We start from the raw sequence: 21112 nt of genomic DNA, 5'->3' as shown, positions 1-21112 counted from the left end.
ACTTATTTCCAGATTGATCACAAAAACCTTTTTAAATATTTTAAAATCACTAAAAGTAATAAAGACTAGAGTTGCCAGATTTGGCAAATAAAAATATATAACTCCAAGTTCAATTTTAATTTCAGATGAATAACAAATGATTTTTTTGGTCTAAGTATTCTGCATGCAACATTTGGGACATACTTATTCAAAAAGTTATTTACTACTTATTTGAAATCCAAATTTAACTGGGCATCCTGTATTTTATCTGGCAACCCTAGAAAAAGGGAGCAAACAGGGATGAATATAGCAATGAACACAATAAATCAGCAAAGCAGGCGTCCCAGATTCTAAGATTTTACTGGTCAAGACATATATGGGAGAAAAATGGGGCAGATGGCCAATAAGCATCTATTCGCAAGAATTAGTTTACATAGGGAAAAAAGACACCAACAGAGAAGGAGAAAAGAAGGGGAAGGGAGAAGAGAGCAACATCTGTGCCTGTCCAATTCCCAGGCCCTGCCCCAGGGCCTCATGCTGAGCCATTTTATAGAGACAGACGTAGGTCCGGCTGAGATATTCTACAAAGCATAGGGCAGAGGCACCATACTGCATTTGGTATCCAGGTAACAGGTAACAATGGGTAACAATGTGACCCCAAGAAAGGGACAGAAGCCTCCTCCCTACTTCTAACTTTGCTGCTTGGAGACCTAAGTGGGTCCTTTGGGAGCACCGGGCAACTTTCACAGAGCACCCTTGGAGTCCCCTCACTGACTCAAGCCACAGCAGGCAGGCAGCAGTGACCCTCCATGGTGGCAACTGTGACCAAAAGGACCAGAGACGATGAGCAGAACACGGCAGATTTGGCGTTATCTTTAGCTAATAGAATTTCTCTTAAGCACAAATAAGACATACTGGATATGGCCAGAAATAACTCGATGAGAAGCAGAGGACGGCCAGAGATCCCTGTGCACGAACAGGTGAAGGCAAGAGCCAGAGAAATGTGGGCACTGCCGCCAGGATGATCCTGTGTGTGCACATGGCTTGTAGTGTATTGGTAATGACACGGCTGTCCTTCTTGGCTCTATAACCAATGCCTTACTTATTAGGAAGTAATCAAGGTCTCTCCATGCAAGTTTCAAAAGCATGCTTATAGAGTAAGGTTTTCTTTCCCCCCAAATGATGAACATTCCTAGAGATCATTTTTTCCCCCTCTGGAATCTTTCTTTGTCCAAATAGCCAGTGAGTGCATAAGCAGGAGTTGTCCACTCTCCAAGCCCCCACTAACTCTCAAGGTTACCAAGAAGTATTCAGGAACAGATTTACATATACTAGAATTTTATCTCAGATGAACTTCCGATCAGGAAGGTATTTTCTCTACTGAACTTCCTTTTGTTTGCCTTTTATCTCCTGAGAAACCCTTCATTGTTCTCAAAAACACTGCTTCTGCCAAACCACAACTACAGTCTGGTACTGAGTACCTTGGCCCTTCTCAAAGCTTCTTGCTGCCTGAAGCGCTGGTTTCAGAGACTGGGGCCACAGTGGTTTTCTTCTTCTTAGGATCTCCATCCCTCTGTCCTAAGAGCATGCTGTCGAGCCTGAAAGCTCTTTGCATCTGTTCTCCCAAGAGGCCTGGAGAGTCAGGTGTGAGCAAGCCTCTTGTGGGGATCTGTTCTGAAGCTGCAGAAGCAGAAGAGGCCTCCAACTTTATTGTCACTCGCTTTTAAGTAAATAAGTGCAAATAAATAACCCTTGAAATAGGGTCCTCAAAAGCCTAAATAAAAGGTGTAGGGTTTTGGAGATGGCAGATATATGTATCAAGAGCTTATCTTGGCTGGGCGCGGTGGCTCACGCCTGTAATCCTAGCACTCTGGGAGGCCGAGGCGGGTGGATTGCTCGAGGTCAGGAGTTCGAGACCAGCCTGAGCAAGAGTGAGACCCCATCTGTACTAAAAATAGAAAGAAATTATCTGGCCAACTAAAATATATATGTAGAAAAAAATTAGCCAGGCATGGTGGCACATGCCTGTAGTCCCAGCTACTCGGGAGGCTGAGGCAGGAGGATCGCTTGAGCTCAGGAGTTTGAGGTTGCTGTGAGCTAGGCTGACGCCACGGCACTCACTCTAGCCCAGGCAACAGAGCGAGACTGTCTCAAAAAAAAAATAAATAAATAAAAGAGCTTATCTTGTCTTCAGAAAGATATGAAGGTAGTAATACCCTTAGATGTAAATCAGGTAGCTGAGGTTCAGAGAATCGGAGTGAATTGCCTACATTCAAGTGACTGTATGTAGCAGAAGGGGACCCAAACACATTGCCTGCCTCCCAGCTTCATCCCCAATTTAAGTGTGTCTCGTAAATGCCTACAGCCAGCACTGCAGAAGTGAAGTCTAATCTACTAATTCCAGGTTGTGCAACGTGTCAAGAAAAAGCTAGTATAGAACATTTAATGGTTATTAGGAGAGGTTCATAGATCAAAACCATTTCTAAAACATGTTCTTGAAGGGGGTGCAAAACTCAGAGGCATATTTAAGGACTTGCTATCCCACAAGGCATCTGGACTAGACCCGCCTAGGAGACCAGGAACCTACCTGTCTCTCTCTGGTTCCATCTTTCCAGAGCTGGTGGAGGTGTATTAAATGGGCCTCCACCCATTAGTTTTATGTGTTAACTTGACTGGGCTGAGGAATGCCCAGATAGCTGGTAAAACATTTCTGGGTTTGTCTGTGAGAGTGTTTCCCAGAAGATACTGGCATTCTAATCAGTGGACTGAGCAAAGGAGATCCACCCTCACCAATGTGGGTGGGCACCGTACCATCCATTGAGGGCTCAAATAGAACAAAAAGGCTGAGGAAAGGCAAATTTGCTCTCTCTCCTGGAGCTGGGACATCCATCATCTCCTGCCCTCTGATATCAGTGGTCCTGGTTTTCAGGCCGTTGAACTTCAACCAGGACTTACACAATTTCCCTCTCCTCTCCGCTCTCCCCATTCTCTGGCCCTTGAATTTGGACTGAAACTACACCATCAGTTTTCCTGGGCCTCCAGCTTGAAGACATCAGACTGTGGGACTTCTCAGCCTCCATAATTGCAAGAAATTTCTCTGAAGAACCTTGAGTAATACAGGCTGTTTGTTAATTACATCACAGCAATATTCAAAGTTTAAGTTTAGGCTGAAGGGGAAGGAAGCTCCTTAGTCCTCTAGCCTAAGCTACCAGGTCCAGCCTAGCTCACCAGAGCTCTCTTGTAGCACACGAGCAAAGCATTTCCTTGCTTTTTTTTGCTATATTTGCACACTTTTTAGCAACTCAGAGAAAAAGGGTACCTGAAAGTCTTATAGGATTCAAGTATTCCTATGTCCCTAACTATATACAACCTTAACACCAGCCAAAAATTTATCATAACTGGTAACAAGGGGTAATCCCGGAAGACAGGATGATGTGAGAGAGCAGGGCTAGCCAGGGTGCAAGTAGTGAGGTCATTTGAACCCCAAGAGTGACAAGACTCATGGGATGGAGTGTGCAAGGGCTAGACCAGAGGGGTCAGGAACAGGAGGTAAGGAAGGAATGCCAAAAGGAAACTGAGTAGGTGTCAAAGGCCAGCTTTGCCTACCCATGTTTCTGGCAAAGTAACAACCCCAAGAGTCTGTAAAATTTGTTGAGCAAAAGGCTGTTGTGGGACTGATTTCTGAGATACTTAGAGAACTAATATTCTAGAAACACTTCTCATACCCCACATAATGAATAACACATACCAACACTCCCAAACTAAGCTACTTATTATAATGTGCCACAAAGTGGGCTTTTTTTAATTTAAAATCTGTTGAATGAATGAAGGGTTTGTCTTTCATTGCCTCTTTTGTCTTTGATTTCAAAGGAAGACATTTTGCTTTAAAAAGCTGCCAACAGAACCAATATCTTTTAGTCTGCTAAAAATATTTTAAAATCTCCACTTTTCGGTAAAAGGTTTCCTGATATTATCTTATTGTTTGATCATTGCAACTATTGAGAATAAAACCTGTTTTGGGAGAGGGAGTTAATGCATAGGCAAAGAAGTAAGGTCTCAGAATTTTTATTGGAAGCATCACTGGAAAACTAACAAAATTGATGCTTTTAATTTTGGAAAGAAATCAATTTCCAAAGATAATTTATCACTTCAAACAGGTCCTTTAGGGAAGAGTTGGATGTGAAAAGAAATGAAATAATGATGTACTCATTATCTGAGAGGTGGGCAAATTCTGAAGAGCCTTGTTAGTTGCCTTGTAAGCCACATCCTTTCTCTATCCAGGTGTAATGCAAAAACGGGTAGCACGGTCAATTCGAGCTTGGACTTTAGGAAATTTACAGGAAAATGCCACCCCAGGGTTATAGATGCATTTTTAATTATACTTTATTTACAATACTTTAAGCAGTTAACATCATAATTTATAAAAATTCTTAAATATGTCACACAATAAAGGGAAAATAACAATGACAGCATGTGAAGGGTACTGTAGTAGCTTTTTGGTTTTTCTTTTTTATAATCCCCATCCCACTCCCACCCTAAATCTTTCCCCCACCACTTCTCTTATATCACCATGCTTTTCTTTGAGGAACTCTGCTCTTCTCTCCACCTGACACATGTGACTGTCAATCACAGTCCAGACCCATCACCACCAGGTGAATAGACTCATGCTAGCCAGTCACAGCCTGCCCTGAGAATGGAGTTGCCATCAGGGAAGCCAAACTCAACACATTATTTAAGCCTTTGAATCTCACCAGCATAAGCTAGTATATTCTACCCGACTACTGCCACCTCCATGTTCCCTTTACTTAAACTGATCTCCAGTGAGCTGGTCTCCAGTCATGCATCTGAAAGGGTCCTGAGCGATACGTGTACCATCTTCTCTTTTACTTGAAGCCCGTTTACTCTGACTTCTTATTTTCACACAGCTAGCTATTCACAGCTACCTTTAAACAAAATCTCCTTGATGATTTTTTATGTTCTTTTTCTGACTTCTATTTAAAATATCTATCTCTTTTAGATTCTGAGAGTTCAGAATACTGAGCTGTCATTTTTAAGCAATGTTTTTGTTTCTTTTTTTCTGTTGCCTTTCTTACTTTTTTAATTTGTATAAATTTAGGGGTACAAGTGTAATTTTGTTGCATGGATATAGTGTGTAGTAGTGAAGTCAGGGCTTTTAGTGTATCCGTCACTGGAATAATGTACATTGTACTTATTAAGTAATTTCTCATCATCTACTTCCTTATTACCCCCCCATACACTTCCAAGTCTCTGTTGTCTATCATTCCACACTCTACTTCCACATGTACACATCATTTGGCTCCCACTTATAAATGAGAACATATGGTATTTTTCTTTCTGTGACTGAATTGTTTCACTTAAGATAATGGCCTCCAGTTACATCCATGTTGCTGTAAAAGACATGATTTCATTCTGTTTTAGGGCTAAATAGTATCCCATTGTCTGTCTGTGTGTGTGTGTGTCTATACACACACATAGACACCATATTTTCTTTTTTTTTTTTTTTTGAGACAGAGTCTCTTCTGTTGCCTGGGCTAGAGTGCCGTGGTGTCAGCCTAGCTCACAGCAACCTCAAACTCCTGGACTTAAGCGATCCTACTGCCTCAGCCTCCCGAGTAGCTAGGACTACAGGTATGTGCCACCATGCCCAGCTAATTTTTTTTATATATATTTTTAGTTGGCCAGATAATTTCTTTCTATTTTTAGTAAAGACGGGGTCTTGCTCTTGTTCAGGCTGGTCTCAAACTCCTGACCTCAAGTGATCCACCCGCCTCGGCCTTCCAGAGTGCTAGGATTACAGACATGAGCCACCGTACCCGGCCAACACCACATTTTCTTTATCCAATCATCCATTGATGGACACTTTGGTTGATTTCACATCTTTGCTATTGTGACTAGTGCTATGACAAACATAAGAGTGCAGGTGTCTTTTTGACATAATGATTTCTTTTCCTGGAGTAGATATCCAGTAGTGGAAATGCTAAATTAAAGGACAGTTTTATTTTCAGTTCTTTGAGAAATCTCCATACTGTTTTCCATAGTGGTTGTAATAATTTACCTTCCCACTAACAGTGTATAAGCATTCCCTTTTCTCCACATCCTCACCAACATCTGTTATTTTTTGTCTTTTTAGTAATAGCCATTCTGGTTGGTGTAAAATTATATCTCATTGTAGATTAATTTGTATTTCTCTGAAGATTACTGATATTGAACATTTCTTCATATGATTTTCTGCCATTTTTTGTCTTCTTTTGAAAAATGTCTATTCATTTTTATTGAAAAAATAGCCTACTATTTAATGGGATTATTTGAGAGGGGGTTGTTGGGTTGTTTAAGTTTCTTATAAATTCTGGATGTTGGTCCCCTGTTGGGTAAATAGTTTGCAAATATTTTCTCCCATTTTGCAGATTGTGTGTTCACACTGTTGATTATTTCTTTTGTTGTGCAGAGGCTTTTTAGTTTAATTAAATTCCATTTGTCTGTTTTTGTTCTTGTTGCCTGTGCTTTTGAGGACTTAGTCATGAATTCTCTACCAAGACCAACGTCCAGAAGAGATTTTCCCCTAGGTTTTTGTCTAGTATTTTTATAGTTTCAGGTCTTATATTTAAGTCCTTAATCTATCTTGAGTTGATTTTTGTATATGGTGAGAGATAGGAGTTGAGTTTCATTCTTCTACATGTGACAATTCAATTTTCCCAGCACCATTCACTGAAAAGAGTGTCCCAGTGTAAGTTCTTGTTGGCTTTGTCAAATATCAGTTGGCTTTAAGTTAGTGGTTTATTTCTAGGTTCTATATTCTGTTCCGTTGATCTATGTGTCTGTTTTTATGCTAGTACTATGCTGTTTGAGTTACCATAGCCTTGCAGTATAATTTGAAATCAGGCAATGTGATGCCTCCTGTTTGTCCTTGTTGCATAGTATTGCTCTGGTTATTCAGGCTCTTTTTTGGTTCCATATGAATTTTAGGATTGTTTTTCTAATTCTGTAAAAAATTACATTGGTTATTTTGGTAGGGATTGCATTGAATCTGTAGATTGCTGTGGGCAGTATGGTCATTTTGACAATATTAATTCTTCTGATCCATGAGCATGGGATGTTTTTCCATTTGTCTATGTCATCTAAATTCCTTTCATCAGTGTTTTGTAGTTTTTGTAGAGACCTTTAACTTCATTGGTTAAAAATATTCCTAGGTGTTGATGTTTTTTTGTGTGTGGCTGTTGTAAGTTGGATCACCTTCTTGGTTTGGTTTTCTACTAGATTGTCATTGTTGTATAGAAATGCTACTGATTTTTGTACATTGATTTTGTACCCTGAAACTTTACTGAATTCATTTATCAAGTCTGAGAGTGTTTGTGTGTATGTGAAGTCTTTAGAATTTTCTAGATATAAGATCATATCATTAACAAATGGATCATTTGACTTCGTCTTTTCTAATTTGGATGCCTTTCATTTGTTTGTCTTGCCTGATTGCTCTGGCTAAGAAGTCTAGTACTCTGTTGAATAAAAGTGATGAAAGTGGGCATCCTTGTCTTGTTCCACTTCTTAGAGAGAATGTTTTCAACTTTTCTTTATTAAGTATGTTGTTGGCTGTGGGTTTGTCATGTATGGCCTTTGTTTATCTTGAGATATGTTCCTTCTATGCTTAGTTTGTTGAGGATTCTTATCATGAAGGGATGCTGAATTTTATCAAATACTTTTCCTATATCTATTAGAGGATAATATGGTTTTTATTCTCAATTCTGTTTATGTGATGTATCACATTTGTTGATTTGCATATGTTGAACCCTGCTTGCATCCCTGGTGTAAAACCAACTATTATCTTTTTGATGTGCTACTGGATTTGGTTTACTAGTATTTTGTTTAGGATTTTTGCACCTATGTTCATGAGGGATATTGGTCTGCAGTTTTCTTTTTTTGTTTTGTCCTTGTCTGCTTTTGGAATCAGAGTGATACTGGCCTTGAAGAATGAGTTAGGGAGAATACCCTCCTCCTTAATTTTTTGAAACAGTTTCAGGAGGATTGGTATTAGTTCTTCTTTGTATGTTTGGTAGAATTCAGCTGTGAATCCATCTGGTCCTGGGCTTTTGTTGTTGTTTTGGGAAGATTTTTTTATTACTCATTCAATGATCTCGCTACTCATTATTGGTCTGTTTAGGCTATTTCTGCTTAATTCAATCTTGGGAGGTTATATATTTCTAGGAATCTATCCATTTCCTCTAGGTTTTCTAGTTTGTGAGGGTATCATTGTTCATAAATCCTTTTTAAGTCATGTTTTCTAGACTTGTCTAATTATAAAACAACCTTGGGTGAGGGGTCCTTGTTAAAATACAGATTTCTGGGTCCCACCACATAAGGCCTACTGAATCAGATTCTCTAAGTGAGAGGTCTAACAGTGTGTATTTTTTTAACAAGTATCAAAAGTGAGCCTTACAATAAGGTAAATTTAGAAAATACTGTCCCACTGAAACATTTGTACCAAACTGAAATCTTCCTTTTGAAGGATGCCTCCTTCCTCTGGGTCTTTGATCTTCTAAATCCTTTGAACTTTTCTTTGGAATAAATCTGTTTTCTTCTAAACATCTCTGATGAAACCAGTCTCTTTGACTACTTTTCTTTTTATAAGTGCCCTGTGATGAAGTCATTCTGCCTAGCTGATTCCAAGATAATCAATCAAGTTAAAGCTGTGTGAGATCATTAGTTAGGAAATCCATGGAAAGAATTCCAGCCTTGGAATTAAGTAGGCCTGGGTTTAAATCCTCCATTACCATTTAGACAGACCTGGGTATATATCCCCATGATATATTTAATAGCCATGTGACCTTGAGCAAGTGTCTTAATCCCATTTACCCTCAATTTTGTTAATCTGGAAAGTTGGGGCAGGGCATAGAGTAGGATGCCCACTCCACAGAGATAACAGGATACTGGGTAGAATGCACACTTTGGCTTCATAATTTATTTTTACATAGTGTTTTTATATTTGTCTTAGTTTCTACGAATGATGAAAAGTATATCAAGACAAGTTGGCTCAAGTAGAATTTCAAGACAATTTGTGGCACTGTCTCCATTAAAAAAGGTGTAGTAGTGCTCAATAAATAGTAACTTTACTTACCTTGAAAACATAATTTGGCTTTAAACAGCCCCTATTACTTTTATACAAAGCCAATAGGGAAAAACAAAGTTAACACCAAGCTGTCAGAGGAAAGAAAATCAAATTGAGTTATTACTCTTCCTAATTGTTGGCATCTCCTATTTATTTAATAGGAAATTTAATCTTTTATTTAACCCTTTCCTTTTTCAGTTCATGAACAACTAATGAATGAATGATAAGATCAATAAATTACAAAAACTGAAAAAGGAAAACTAGATTACTTTTCTACCTGTTATATTGGTTTTTATCAATCACTCAATCATAGTCTCCTATAACCCCATTTTGTTTATTAGTCATTTTGATTCTCTACTTACTCTGGCCCACTGGGGTTCTGTCCCTATCATCCTGGCTTCCAAGAATTAGCAAGGACTCATGGGAGGATGTGTTTAGCTACTGGGAGCTATGCTCACCGCCACTGTAAGTCCCCACAATGCCCACAATGACAGCCCCAAAATGTTCTTTAGTGCCCAGCCAAGCATCTTGGAAATATCTAACCTGCTAACTCAGAGGGTAAGAATTTTATGACAAGAATATTTAACCATTTGATTCAGATCATCATTATACTGGAGGTATATAACATTTTCTTGAAAAGTTGCAAATACTTTGTTTTGCTTGCTACAAAATTTTAATATTCAAGCCACCAAGTGAAAAATCTGGAAACATAAACTGTTTTCAACCTTGCTGTCAATTTTAAAATCCCTTCTTGTGTTTAAATTCCCATATGTCCCAGAACACATCTGTGTAAGAGCTTTGAGGTCTCTCTCTGAGAGGTATTCAGAAAATATAGCTTACTATATTCTGTTATTATATAATTACACAGATTTAGATAGAATATTTTTATAGGGAGTGTTTATATAATTATCTTGGTTGCTATGCTGCTTGCTGTTGAATGGTAAAAAGCATATTAAGATAACATAGAAAATCTCTCTCAAGTAGGAATGTGAGACATTTTGTGCTGGCCCTTCAATTAAAAACAAAAATACTATTCTGGCTAGAAAAAAACTCCATGCTCTGAGAAAGAAGTTGGTTGGTGCTTTTTAAAAGAACTATAGGAAAGGTCAGGCACAGTAGCTCACACCTATAATCCTAGTACTCTGGGAGGGTGAGGCAGGAGGGTTGTTTGAGACTAGGAGTTCAGGACCTGCCTGAGCAAGAGTGAGACCCCATCTCTACAAAAAATAGAAAAATTAGCTGGGTGTGGTGGCATACCCCTGTAGTTCCAGCTGCTAGAGAGGCTGAGGCAGGAGGATGGCTTGAATCCAGGAGTGTGAGGCTACAGTGAGCTATCATGACATGACTGCACGCTGGTTGGGGTCACAGAAAGAGACTCTATCTCAAAAAAAAAAAAATAATAACTATAGGAAAGTATAAAGAAAAATTCACTTAACAACTATAACAACAACAATAAAAAAGTTTACTACGTACAGAAGAGCTTATTTCTATCCAAGGCAGTAAAAACCTGAAGTTAGCAGAAATTTTTGATGTAACGTATCGTAAAGCTCTGTGTAACCAGTTGTCTATTTCCAACTTAAGCAGAATAGTTACAAATAAAGACAAATGCTTACTTTTTTTCCCCCACTTACTGCAAATTTCTAGACACTGGTCCTTCCCTTTCTAAAATCCTGTTTTGCCTGATACTGGCAGTCATTTTTTTAACATTGTGTTTAGAAGCATGTTGGAATTTTTGCTGTTCCCACAATTTCCATCTTTAGATGGGTGTTTCAAACCATGCTGACAGCTAGTATCTAAATACCTTTTTCAGTCACAGTTGGCTAACATAATGTCTTACAGTCAAGGTGGTAATTTTATGCAGTGCCTCAAGGGACTGTGTGATGAATGATGTGTTCAAAATACAGGGCACAAGCCCGAATGACAATAGTGCAAGAGTACCCTGAAGTTTTAAGGCTTGAGTTAAACGTAGGCAGCTTTTAACCAATTTGGTGAACAGAATAATAGTCTAGAAAGCAAAAGCCCCAACCAGTGGGGATCCATACAGACTATTTGTAGATCCCTATGTAAGAAAGGCAACATAATGCAGGATGTATGGACTAACGCAGTGGGTCAGAGCAGAAGGTATATTATTCATCATGGTTAAATTGTCTCATCAGCCATTCATCCCAGAAGATAAATGTGAACATTTTCTCTGCAAGCATTTTTCCTGCAAAAATTAAACATATTATACCTTACTTTATTAAATCACCAAAATGATATATATGTGGACCACAGGGGTTCAGCATCTCACAACATTGCTTTGACTGAGCTATGCTTTAATAATGCCATAAGCTTCTGTGAAATGTTACTATGCAAAACAGTCAAAAGACGTTTGCCTTTGCATTTGCTGTTTAAAAAATAGTTGGGTAGATTATAGAACTTATCACTCAGTGCCTCCTATAAAGAAACGCCCCTCAGGAAAAATGTATTCTAGAATATGCTGCCAGGAAAAATTTTGTCTTTTCTAAGGACTGTGCTCCTTGCTTTTAGATAAGAAGTCTATAGCTAATTGTATTTCCCCTTTTGCACTGCCTGCCAGGAATCATGATGTTCAATATGGCAATAACTTAACCTATACGACATTATTTTGCATTGTCCATTTTTCCATAGTTCTGATTTTCCATTTCTATTTTACTACCTTTTCATTAACATTGAAAAGCTATTTCAAATTATTATTAAGAAATTATCAGTTATCAGTGAATTCTACTGATTATCAGTAAATATTGTAAAAGCTACTTTAAATTCTTTTGAGGAAAGAATTGGAATCAACTAATTCAATTATCAGAGAGCAGTTATAAGGCAACATTTACTCTCTGAAACACAGTTAATAATCAAAAAAGTAAAATAAAAGGACTCTAACTAGCTCAAATCTAGTTACAAAAACTTTGCACCAAAAGTCACACATTGCACCAGAATGTCTCTGTCTTCAATTAAAGCTTATTTTAACTTTATTTTGACACAATTCTAACAAGTTTGGCTATTGTGTTTCTTAGGTCACAAAAAGATAAAGCAGAAGTGAGAAACTGCTAGAAATTATTTTGCCAGAATAATTTTCAATTGACAGTAAGGGAAGAGGAGTAAACAACTATAAAATACAACCAGAGGAGGTCAGGCCCTTGCTAATCCAGAGCCTTTTCACATAGAGCGGAGTTTCTCAAGGTGGGGCCTGAAGCACTTACATTAGAATCACCTGGGGGTTTGTTTAAAAAGTAAGATTCAGAGCTGCATATTAGAATCTTTGGGACTATAGCCCAGGAAAGTACATTTTGCACCAGCAGGTGAGAATCACACATGTGGACACTGATAACTCTAACTCAGTAGGCCTTCAGGGCTCAACCATGCACCAAGCCCAGAAACGCCAAAGATTACTTCAGAATTTTCTTTCAGAAAATGGGAAGATGGCTGGGCATGGTGGCTCACACCTGTAATCCCAGCACTTTGGGATGCCAAGGCAGAAAGATCACTTGAGGCCAGAATTTTGAGACCAGCCTGAGCAACATAGTGAGACTCCATCTCTACAAAAAATTATAAAAGTTAGCCAAGTGTGGTGGTGCACACCTATAGTTCCAGCTACTGGGGAGGCTGAAGTGGGAGGATCGCTTGAGCCCAGGAATTCAAGAAGCTATAATCACACCACTGCACTCCAGCCTGGGTGACAGACTTTGTCTCACAAAAAGTGAGGGAGAGGGGAGAGTATGTGACAAATTTTAGAAAGGCTATCCTTAAAATTGTTAGTATGCAAACTTTTTAGTGTTTTGTTATGTTGCTCTGCAGCAGGACAATTGTCAACACATCAGATAATTAAAGAACTGTGACTATCAAGAACTGTGAAGAGATTTTACCCTACTTGCAAGCTAATGAGTTATCCTGCCACAGTTTCATAGATGCTGGCAGAAGACACAAGACTCTGGGGTCAGAGACATAGGACTCTACTACTCACAGCACAGCAAGAAGCATGAACTTCATATTTGCCAGTGTCTCTTCCACCCCAGGTCCCTCACGGGCCATGCAGAGAGGCCCAGGTGAGTTTGTGTCACAGCTGATGAAACACGAGCATAGGCATCCCCAATCTTTTTTTTTTTTTTAGACAGGGTCTTGCTCTGTCACCCTGGTTAGAGTGCAGTGGCATCATCATAGCTCACTACAAGCTCAAACTCCTGAGCTTTAGTGATCCTCCTGCCTTAGCCTCCCAAATAGTAGCTGGGATTACAGGCATGTGCCACCACATCAGGCTAATATTTATTTATGTGTGTGTGTCTGTGTATAGATATATATAGATATATACACAGACAGACACACACACACACACAGTAGAGACAAGTTGCTCAGGCTAGTTTCAAACTCCTGGCTTCAAGTGATCCTCCTGCCTCAGCCTCCTAAAGTGCTAGGATTACAGGCATGAGCCACCAGACCTGGCCAGAATTCCCAATCTTTTCTAAAGAGAGTAAGCAAACGGGCCTGAACTTTGTTCTGGAAGGAGGCATTTTCTTGATTTTACTGGACAATAAACAAAACTGCTTTCTGCTCCAGAGGGAAACACTGTCTCCATCTTTTAGGCTGTTCGGTTTATAAATATTCTCAAAGAGATAGTCTGGGATAAAGGCTGTCAGTGCCCCTGCTAGCGCGATATGAAAAAACAAGAGACCTATGGAGAGATGTCTCCCAACAATGACCTCTCTGTTTGGGGTCTGGTGTGCTGTGTGTTTTCCTATTAAAGTGAAGGGGTTTGTTGTCATCTGAATAAGAAAATTTTCCTTCTCCCCACTGGTTGTTCCTCAGCTTTGCCGATCCCTGCTCTTCTCCTGACTCCTGAATGATGGAATGCTCTGGGCTTTGGGCTTCCTTGTTCTCTTCTCTGCCTACAGTCACCCTCTCAGTGATCTCATCCAATCTCATACTTAAATAGCATCTATATTGTCAACTGCCTCCTTTCTATCTCCAACCCGGAACATCCTCTGAACACCCAACTTATGTATCTGAATGCCTGTTTGGATTTGCACTTGGCTGTCTACTACATATCTTTTTTTTTTTTTTTTTTTTTTTTTTTGAGACAGAGTCTCGCTTTGTTGCCCGGGCTAGAGTGAGTGCCATGAGTGCTGTGGTGTCAGCCTAGCTCACAGCAACCTCAAACTCCTGGGCTTAAGCAATCCTGCCTCAGCCTCTCGAGTAGCTGGGACTACAGGCATGCGCCACCATGCCCGGCTAATTTTTTCTATATATATTTTTAGTTGGCCAGATAATTTCTTTCTATTTTTAGTAGAGACGGGGTCTCGCTCTTGCTGGTCTCGAACTCCTGACCTCGAGCGATTCACCCGCCTCGGCCTCCCAGAGTGCTAGGATTACAGGCGTGAGCCACCGCGCCCGGCCGACATATCTTAAACATTAGAGCTACATTCTACCTGTGGTGTCTTCAGTGTGGGTGACTGGCAACTCTATCCTTCCAATTGCTCTGGCCAAATATCTTGGAGCCATCCTTAACTCTTCTCTTTTCTCATATCCCACATCCAATCTATCAGGACGTATTGTTGACTCTGTCTTTAAAATGTATCTCACCACCTCTGCTGCCACCTCCCTAACCTGGTCTAGCATTATCTCTCTCCCTGATTACTGAAATAGGTTCCTAAATGATCTCTCTCCTACCACCTATGGCTCCTCTCAAATCCCCACCCCGCAACACACACACACACACACACACACACACACACAGGTCAGATCACTTCACTCCTCAGCACAAAAGTCTCCATTGACTTCATAAGGGCTACTCCACCCTCTTTTTCTCTCTGACCTCTTCTGCTACCAATCTCTCCCTCCAGTCACATTGGCCTTTCTGTCGCTTGAGCAATGCTAGCTACACTATATTAATTTCCCATTGCCACTGTAACAAATATGCACAAATTACATGCACCACCTTCATCTGGAACATCTACTTCCAGTTGTCATACAACCTTAGAACTTCCCCAACTATAATGGGGGGGAAAAAGAACAACTTTGGAAAGAAGACTTCATTTGCATATCTAAAAGCCTTAGTCAAGAGATTTTCCCAAAACAAAGGAGCTGTTTACCCTCAAAGCTGAATTCAAATTGCCCCCAGAAGGCTAGGAGGCTTCTAGATTGGCAGTTTTTTTTTTTTAGCTTAAGGAAAAAGAAAGTTGACGTTGAGGTCCAGTACAATCACCTAGTTTTATTAAAAGATGAATAATGCTTTTTCTGGTGTGTCAAAACAATGTTTCAAAATGCAAAAGAAATTCTAAAATAGCAAAATCTTTCTAACAGATTTTTAAAGTCCTTTTTGCAGAACTCTGCAGAAACATATTTGGTGAAATAGGTGTCCATAGAACAGCTGTCTCCAAAGGGACAGAAGTGACAAGTAGAAGAGGGAGGGGCAGAAGAGGTCTAGACCTGAAGGCTGACCAGACAGCTAATGTCACCTTCTAGGTGAGGCCTTCTCTAGCACCTTATCAAAGCATTTCGACAATCACCTGAACACACCCACATACACTCCGGAACACAACACAATTCCTAAATTCTCTGACTGGGGCACTGTCAATTACACTAACAAAAGACAGATTAACAAGAGAAAAGCATACAAATTTATTTAACATTAAATGTAAATTTTTACGTGACACAGGAATGAAGACCCAAAGAAATAGTCAAGCTTGAGAATTTTTATACTAGGTTTGAGGAAGAGGGGAGAATTGTGGGAAAATGTGATAGGACAAAAGGGTACGACCTAAGGGTAGTAAACTGAAGGAAAGTTAGCAAGGTCTGTTCCTTGAGATCTCTCTCCGTGTCTCTCCATCTTCAGAAATAAGGATGCTCCTTTCCTCCAGGTATAAGAAAGACATCACTCACATGAAGGTCTTATGATTTGCTTCAGGGGAGAAGAGGGGGGTCAGAGAGTTCTTGCAGCCCCTGCTGTTTCTATGACCTGCTTCATGGAGAGGGAAGGTCAGAGTCCCTCCTGCACCTGTCGTTTCTCAAATTCCTTCAGCTTAAAATATTCAGTGTCCCAAGGTGCCATAGTTTGGGATAGTGTATCCTGAACCCTGTCCCTAACCTTAATCCTTGTGGATTTTTTTCTCCTTTATACACATCACTATCTAATGTTCTACATATTTTACATATTTTTCTTGCTTTGCTTTGTTTTCTAAAGCTTTACCCACAGGAATGGGAGCTCCATAGGAGAAGAGTATTTTTTATCACTTTTATTCATTGTTTGTATCATTAGGTTCTAAGCAGTGCCTAGTACATGGAAAGCACTCACTAAATATTTATTTAGATGGATGGACAGATGAATGGAAAATATTGAAGCGTTATAAAGCAAAATGTCAAATTCTGAATAAATTGGCTATGCTAATAAGAGCACATTTTTTAGCAAGTGGACACAGAATTTTTGCCCATTTTGAAGTCTTTCAAACTTTTCGTTATAATGCATAACATATCCTGGTGCCAAAGCATTTTTAAATAAACCATCCCAGTGCATATCAATCTCTCCACGCTAGTCATTAAGACCCAAAGGCAAACACTGGATCTCAGGCCTTGGTTAACACAGTGCTCGATGAGCATGAAGTCCTTAATATGCAGCTAATGAATAAATGAGGTAAAACAGGATTTTTAGTTCCCACCAGGGCTCATAGCATTCTACAAATTTCCCTACAAAATATCTGCTTCAGTTCCTTGAATATAAAATAGTCTTTGAATGTAAAGCATTACTTTTTGGATTTTAAATTTTTTTGAATACAGAGAAAAACTTGTCTAAGGGTATACTTATTATTTCCAGGTAATATACACTTTTGGACAAGTGATCTCTATGTTTTTACTAACTACTAGTTATATCATAGTTTTTAAACTCTTATGAGAAAAAAAGTAAACATTTTGACAGGGTTACTTTAGATTTGATTCTCTTTCCCTAAGAACACTCCCCGGTATTTTAAGCATGTTGTTGGAACAATTGAGGTATGAAAATAACCACAAATTGTTGTATGAAAAAGTTTTCTTTCATGATCAGTTTCTTTAGAATAGAGTTTTCAAAAATCTATCTCACAGAAGGCAGCAAAATTATCAGACTCCAAACTGGATATTGAATGAAGATTATAAAAAAATATTTAAGATAGCAAATTATAAATTGTCTACTGGCATAAGAATAGCCACAGAGACCAGCGAAATAGAATTCAGAGTTCAGAAATACAACTTGACATTTATGGTCAATTGATTTCAGCAAGGCTGCCAAGACAGTTCAATGGGAAAATAATAGTGTTTTAAACAAATGGTGCTGGCACAACTGGATATCCACATGCAAAAGGATGAAGTTGTAGCCCTACCTCACACTGCACACAAAAATTAACTCACGAACCATGTATCCGGTAAAGGGTTAATATCCAAAACATATAAGGAACTCAAAAAACTCAATAAGAAAAAGATAAATAACCTGATCAAAAAACGGGCAAAGGACCTGTACAAACATGTTTCAAAAGAAGATGTACAAATAGCCAACAGGTATATGAAAAAAAAATGCTCAACATCACTAATCATCAGGAATATGCAAATTAAAACTACAATGAGATATCACCTCATACTTGCTAGAATGGCTGTTATCAAAAAGAGGAAAGATAACAAGTGTTGTGAGGATGTGGAGAAAAGGGAACCTTCATACATAGTTGGTAGGAATGTAAATTAGTACAGCCATTATGGAAACAGTATTGAGGTTCCTCAAAAAATTAAAAATAGAACTCCCATATGACCCAGTAATCCCACTACTGGGTATATATCCAAAGGAAATGAAATCAATTATGTTAAAAATGACAGCTGTACTCCCATGTTCATTGCAGCACTAATAACAATAGCCAAGATGTGGATTCAATATGTGTCCTTCAATGGATGAATGGATAAAGAAAATGGTGTATATACACAACGTAATAGTATTCATCCCTAAAAAAGAAGGAAATCTTGCCATTTTTAACCACATGAATGAACCTGGAGGACATTATGTTAAATGAAATAAGCAGGCACAGAAAGACAAATACCACATAATCTCACTTATATGTGTAAGTAGAACTCATAGAAGCAGAGTAGAATGGTGATTACTAGGAGCTGGAGGTAAGGGGCTGGGGTTCAGGGAGATATTGGTCCAAAGATACAAAATTTCAGTTAGACAGGAGGAATAAGGTCAAGAGATCTATTGTACAACATGGTGACTATAGTTAATAACAATGTATTGTAGGCCTGGAAATTTTAAGTGTTCTCACTACAAAAAAAAAGTAGGTGAAGAAATGTATGTGTTAATTAGCTTGATGTAGCCATTCCACAGTGTATACATGTGCTATAGCTTGCATGTTTGTCCCCTCTGAAACTCACATTGAAATTTAATCCCCATTGTAACAGTATTAAAAAAGCAAGGGAAATCTGACTGTGGAAATTAGGATTAGATGAGGTCATGAAGGTGGGACATTAGTGGCTTTATAAAAAGAGAAAAAGAAACCTGGGCTAGCACGCTCAGCCCTCTTGCCCTGTGATGCCTCCCGCCATGTTATAACACAGCACAAGGCCCTCACCAGAAACCAACCAGATGCAGCTGCCCTGCCTTGGACTTCCCAGCCTTCAGAACTGTAAGAAACAAATTTCTTTTCTTTATAAATTACCCAGTCTCAGGTAGTCAGTTATTGCAACAGAAAATGACTAAGACAACATATTTCAAAACATTGTGTTATATGCCATAAATATATATAGTTTTTATTTTTTAATTTAAAAAATGCAGGCAGCAATATAACAACAATAACAACAATTCTTAACAATAATAAATCAACAATAGCTTCACAAAAACAATTAACTCAAAATGGATCAAAGACATAAATGTAAGAGCTACAACCATAAAACTATGAAAAAAAAAACATAGGCAATGTTTAGGATTAGGCAGTGATTTTTGGATATAACAGCAAATGCACAAATAACAAAAATAAAAACAGATAAATCGGATTTTGTCAAAATTCAAAACTTTGGTGCTTCAAAGGCACCATCAAAGAAACTAAAAAAACCAACTCACATAAGAAGAGAAAATATCTGCAAATTATAGATCTGATAAATGATATCTTAGTCCATTTCTGCTGCTATAACAAAATACCACAGACTGAGTGATTTATAAACAGTAGAAATTTATTTCTCACAGTTCTGAAGGCTGAGAAGTCCAAGATCAAGCTGCCAGCAGATTAGGTGTCTGGTGAAGGCTCACTCTCTGCTTCCAAGATGGCATCTTGTTGCTGCATCCTCACATGGCTGAAGATGCAAGGGCAAAAAGGAACTAACTCCTTCACTTAAGCCCTTTCATATGGGCACTAATCCAATCCATGACAGCAGAGCCCTCGTGGCCTAATCATGACCTAAGTTCCAACATACGAATGTTGGAAAGACACATATATTCAAAAAATAACAAAGGACTTATATGCAGAATATATAAAGAACACTTATAACTCAACAGTAATAATTTGTCTTTTAGACAAATAATGCAATTAAAAAATGGGCAAAGGATCTGAATACACATTTCTCCAAAGAAGATATATTAATACAAACAGCTAATAAGTACGTGAGAAGATGTTCAACACCATTCTTCATTAGGGAAATATAATCAAAATCACAATAAGATACCACATGCTAGGGTGGATAAAATCAGAATGATAGACAATAGCAAGTGTTAGTGAGGATATAGACATATTGGAATCCTCATACACTGCTAATGGGAATACAAAATGGTGTAGCCACTTTGGAAAACTGTTTCTCAAAAAGTTTAACATAGAGTTACCCTATGACCCAGCAATTCTACTCCTAGGTTATATTGAAGAGAAATGAAAACAAATGCCCCAAAACCAACTTGCATATGAATATTCATAACAGCATTATTCATTATGGTCTACAAAGTGGAAAACAACCCAAATGTCTATCTACTGATGAATAAATAAACAAATATGCTTCATCATACAATGGGATATGATTCAGTCATAATAAGGAATGAAATAGTAAGGCATGCTACAGCATGGATAAACATTGTGCTGCATGAAAGAAGCCAGACACAAAAAGCTAAAAATTATATGATTCCATTTATATGAAATGTTAGAATAGTCAAATCCACAGAGGAAGAAAGTAGATGAGTGGTTGCCAGGGGCTAGGAGAAAGGAGGAAAGTGGAATGATTGCCAATGGATACAGTGTTTCTTTTGGGGGGTGATGAATATGTTCTAAAATTAGATAGTAACAGTAGTTGCACAACTCTGTACCCACTCTATAACCCACTGGACTGTACAATTTAAAAGGGTGAATTTCATTGTATGTGAATGATTATTTCAATAAAGCTATTACAAAAAAAATAAGAATTGTTTTGGGGACAACCCAAAATGAACTTCACTTCAATCCTATCTTTGTAGATTTATGCGTCTTGGAACTTGAAAGAACTTTAGCAATCTTATTTTCATCTCTATTTATGAAAAGACAACAAGTAAACTGTCTTACTTTGAGTAAATAAATGTATCATATGAATTGTCCTAACCTTCCTGTGGAGATCAGATGAAATGATATGAGACAAAATGCTTTGGAAAGAACTGGCTCTGTAAATACAGTGAATTATATTGTTGTCACTTTTTACAATGTTAAAGGCCATAAAGAATAAAAGTGTGTGCCTTTTCTCTTTGGCCTCTTCCACTAGCCATGAAACTTTAACAGAATTTCAAATTATCTCTTCCTCTCCCTCTAAGAGGGATTAGAATATTATACGAGAAGGCTTAAAAGCATATAGGAAAAGCCTTGCTTCCCGAAAGTTGTCACTGATGAACTTGCTTCAGAAGGCCACTTGCCCCATCTCCTCTGATCCCCTCCCAGACATGGGGGAGAAGGGGGGGAAGCCAATGTTTCATTACTTAATACTGTCAAAGGCTATAGCTAAATAGGTATAATAAAAGCGGATGAGAGTGATATGGACGTATATTTGCCTCTT

The sequence above is a fragment of the Lemur catta genome, chromosome 6, assembly GCF_020740605.2.
Source record: "Lemur catta isolate mLemCat1 chromosome 6, mLemCat1.pri, whole genome shotgun sequence".
NCBI lineage: Eukaryota > Metazoa > Chordata > Mammalia > Primates > Lemuridae > Lemur > Lemur catta.
The sequence above is the reverse complement of the archived record's forward strand: the minus strand, read 5'-3'. Positions refer to the sequence as shown.